Source organism: Echinops telfairi, unplaced genomic scaffold (genome assembly GCF_000313985.2).
Source record: "Echinops telfairi isolate 266 unplaced genomic scaffold, ASM31398v2 ScPeMD7_655;HRSCAF=1070, whole genome shotgun sequence".
Lineage (NCBI taxonomy): Eukaryota > Metazoa > Chordata > Mammalia > Afrosoricida > Tenrecidae > Echinops > Echinops telfairi.
In genome coordinates this window covers 20,241,273-20,246,051 of record NW_022104553.1, presented here as the reverse complement: position 1 = coordinate 20,246,051, position 4,779 = coordinate 20,241,273, and positions in this window count along the sequence as shown.

The following is a 4,779-nucleotide window of genomic DNA, read 5'->3' as shown; positions in this document are numbered from 1 at the left end:
CATCCCCACAATATCCTCCCTTCATAGTGTTACCTTAATGGTACCTCTTACGAGCACATGGCTGATTGCTCTCTGGCAGGCCGTTTTGTCTAGAGGAGCGATTGTGCTACTGTTCTCCCAAGATCAGGGGACAGGCACTCCTTTCTACCTGCCCCCAGCACTGGTGTTCGGTTACTCCCCCAGTGAGCTTAGGGATCTCTGGGGTTAAGATACTGTCCATCTTGTTACATAAGTAGGTGTCTGTCCAGGTGATGGGGGTCCCCAAAACTTGAATGGGTCCTCAGGAGTGATTTTGCAATTGTGGAAAATAATAATGACAGAGAAGACAGTTTTCCAATGGGTATAAATAATGGGGCTTACAGATCATTCAAAAGGCATACGCATCATTCAGCAAACACATTACATAGTCAATGGGTAATATCCTAAGCAGGTAACATAATAAACAAACAACTAGGTGAGTCACCATCTTTACTTAGTGCTAGTTGACCTCGAATGCCCCTCAGCCCTCCCCAGAGGTAGGAATCTCTGGTCAGTGTCAGCAAGAGATGTCCAAATAGAGTTTGCGACATTTTACGGTGGGTTGGGCGATAGAGCGGGATTGCTCTTATCTACAGATAACTTCCAGGCACACGGGATAGGCAGAATGAGGAATAATTCATCTTCTATGGTAGCGCCTTTATGACAGTTCCTTTTTATGGGGGTGATTGGAAGGACTGCGTCCAGTCATGAGAATGTGTATTAAGATTTATTTATATCTCATAACCATGGGAATCTTTCCCCACTGGAATCAGATTTCCAGACCTATAATTAGAGGAGTAGAAGATTTCGCTGCATTACACTCTCATCCAGTACCTCAGTTTACCACAGGTGTCTGTAGTGGGGGGTGGGAGGCTTGCATGCCCCGAGATATTCTCTCTCTCTCTCTCTCTCTCCCCCTCTCCCCCCAAATCGGATCTGGTTCCTGATGCCATGGAGGAGGTGGGAACCCCCAAACTTTTGCCTGTCTCTTCGTGTCATCCCTTGAATTGCAGTACACAACCATCCCTTAGGACCCATCTGGATGTGGGTTGGCTCCCACAAATGGGTCAAAAGGATGATTAAATGATAAGGTGTTAGTTCAAAAATGCTCAATACGTTGATCGAAATCTATTAGTGGATCGCAAATGTAGTGTGGGTAGATCGCATGGCATTAAAAAAACAGACGTAAGCCTATCGTCAATCCCGTCACTTAATTGATCTAAGCGCAGCCAATCAGATCCAATCTTAAGTGCCAAACGCATGCGCAAACAACTGCGCTAAGTGCAGCAAAACTGACAAGGTAAGTTATCGGCAATTTTTAGACCTTAGTTTTTTTCTCTTAAACATAAGAAAGGGTATTCAAATGAGTGGGGGAGCTGGACCAAGTGAGAAGATAAAAACGTATCACTTTCATAAGGAATGGGAGATTTTGACACTACATACAAGCCGACATTCAGCTGAAGTCCAGAGCGCATGAACAGTTCTGGAACTTACTCGCAGAGGGAAAGTACCCAAACCTGAGAAAATGTGCTACCTCCTTGACTGCATTATTCAGCTGTACTTATTTATATCAGTCAGCCTTTTCCCACATAAGATCATTAAGTCCAAGTTCCGTTCCACCACGACTGACGATCATTTGGAAGTGTGCTCGAGGCTGGCTATGGGCAGCTACTATTTGAACTATGCATCCCTGGCTCATTCCATTCAGTGCAAGTCATCGGAGTAAACCCAGGTCATGACAAAAAATGTACATAGCTCATTGTATTGTGTTGCGCAATATGGACTCATGCGATTATGCAAGGTACATAAACATACATTGTACATATAAAGAATTCTCAATGCATGTAGGAATACATAAATAAATTTTGCATTTTTGTAGTTGGTAGATCATTTTGACTTGATCATTTTCTAAGTAGCTCACCTGCTGAAAAAGAGTGAGCACCCCTGTGTTAGATTTTACCCTAACCGCGTCTGCCATAATCCACTCCCAATGCACTCTGTGTGATAATAAGGCTATCCCCATCCCTAGTGCATGCGCAAAGGGGAGTCATCAGAGGCTCAGTCCACAGGTGGACCCTGCAAATGGATCCTGGACTTCACTGTTATCCATAGCTGTCGGCAAACCAAGTACTCACAATTTAAGCTTGATACCCTTCCCTCCTTTGGATTTAGATTTTATTTTTTACAATCCTTGGATCACACAGGCTGGTGTGCTTCTTGCATGTGGATTTATTAGGTAGTAAGTTAGACAGGGTTCTCTAGAGAAACAAAGCCAGAATGCTAATCATTTCATATATATTTATATAAACAAATAGATAACATAAGAAATAAACTGTTAATTAATCTATAAAGCAGTACAAATGGCTCAGTGCAACTCACTCCCATGAGATAGCTGTGAGACACTGGCAATCCTTCAAGTCTTGAGGGCCGCCGGGCAGTCCTCTGTAGAGAAATTCAGGCTATCCAGCCACAGGCAGAAAACAGCAAGGCCGGTCACCAACTGTCAGCCAGATGACAGGATCCGACAGTCCCCAGCTCAAGAGAGGTAAATTCCAATGGTGTGGCGAAGCAGGTCTTGAAGGAACTTCAAATTACAGTGAGACAGTCCTGGGTTGTGTGTCCCACAGGTAGTGTAGCTTGAAAATTGGGGCACAGAACAAGCAAGGCAGCCACACACTGGTCTGATGATCAAAGAGTACGAGACAAGAAAGGCTCTCTGAGCCTTTTATCTCTATGCCCTTCAATTAATCCTACTTGTGTTCATTGGCCATGTTGGAACAATAAACCTACCTATCACAGGTAGCAAGAGACGGGGGTGGGGGTGTGTGTATGGGGGGGTTGTCCCTCTCCATGTCTGAAGGCCCCTTACAGGAGGTTGGAAGAAAATGAGGAGAGTCCTTAGCCAGCCATAAGGACTAACTGGGTAGCCCAAACTAGGCCCAGGTGGGCTTAATTCAGCCAATGGGGTCAACCGATACCTTTGACCATGCCTCCCAGCCAAAGGCCTCAAATACCTTAACCACAAGCCTTCCCCCCTTCTTCTTCACCCTTCAGCTCCTGTCCTGTGCCTGCTTGGCCGTGCCATGGTCTCCCTGGCCTCAGATTACCACGTGGGAGTGTGCAGTCCCACGAGGTTGCCCATGCTCAGTGATGGTAAAGCCTGAAACTTCTTCCGTCCTTTATAGAAACCCACTTGGATCACAAACCAGGCTTCTGTGTGAATTCGTTCTCTTGTGATATTTCCTACCTGAGAATCTAATGGATTTAGTTGGCACCTCACTTAGATGGCTGCACATTCGAAGACAAGCCTTTAAGGGCCCAAGCTTCAGTGTTTGTTACTCAACTAAGACTGTCTTAGACATCTCTGTGGGTCTGCACGGTGGGCTTGGCACCAGACCACTAACCATAAGGTCGGCCCACCAACCTGCAAGGGAGCAAGATGAAGCTGTGAGCTCTCTCAAAGATTAGTAGCTTCAGACATGTACACAGGGTTGGTTTCTGACTTTTTAAATGAGTCTATGCATCTCAGTGGCCTGGCGAGAGACCAGTCCGTGGGAAGAGACATCACGCTTGGCCAAGTAGGAAGTCAGCTAGAAAGAGGAAGAGGCTCAAGGAGAAGGGTTGGCACCGTGACTGCAACAGTGAACTCAAACCTAGCAGCTGTGAGGCGGGTCCACGGTGGGTTCATGTTTCCTTCTGTTGTACTCAGGGTCTCCATGAATCGGGGTGGACTCGACGGCTGCCAACAACCCCAGCTGCATGCATCTCAACACACAGAGGTGGTAGTTCCATAAAGGAGCCTAGATAACACACACACATACACACATGCACGCAAGGTCAATATATATGAACAGAGCATATAGACATGGACCAAGACACATACACAGTCTATATAGCAACAGAGCATATAGACATGGACCAACACACAGTCTATATATGAACAGAGCGTATAGACCTGGACCAACACACACAGTCTACATATGAACAGAACATATAGACATGGACCAAGACACATACACAGTCTATATAGCCACAGAGCATATAGACATGGACCAAGACATACACAATATATATGACAGAACATATGGAGATGGAACCAAAAACACACAATCATGTTCAATATATGAACAGAGCATATAGACATGGATAAAGTGACCAGATGTCCCGCTTTTGGCGGGAAAGTCCTGATTTTTAAGAATTCTTCCTGCATCCTGCGGCGTTTTTAAAAAGTCCCGATTTTTGGAAAGAATGCACGACAAGCTAAGGTATATGGTTTTCGGCTGCCGTGTGGCTATTTCGCCAGGAAATGAGTTTTATCAATGGTGTCCCGCTTTACCAATGGTAAAATCTGGTCACCTTACATGGACCAACACACACAGTCTATAGATGAGCAGAGCATATAGACATGGATCAACACACACTGTCAATATATGAACAGAGCATATAGACACGGACCAACAACACACATACACATTGAGTCAGTATATCGGCATTAGATCAACACACACACACACACACACATACACACACTTGTATGCAACCTTGTATGCAAGCTGAGAATAATTCCGAAAGGGGAGTGGTCAACTCAGGGGAGGAGCTCCCCAGAGAAGGGTCGCACTCGGGAGATAGACATGCTGACATCAAGTCGATTCCGACTCATGACAACAGTACGTGCAGCAGATCAAACTGTCGCCCCCTGCTCTTGGGATCGAGTGGCGTGTCCAAGCCCTTCCTTGTGGCTGTTGTATGATCTGTCTCACC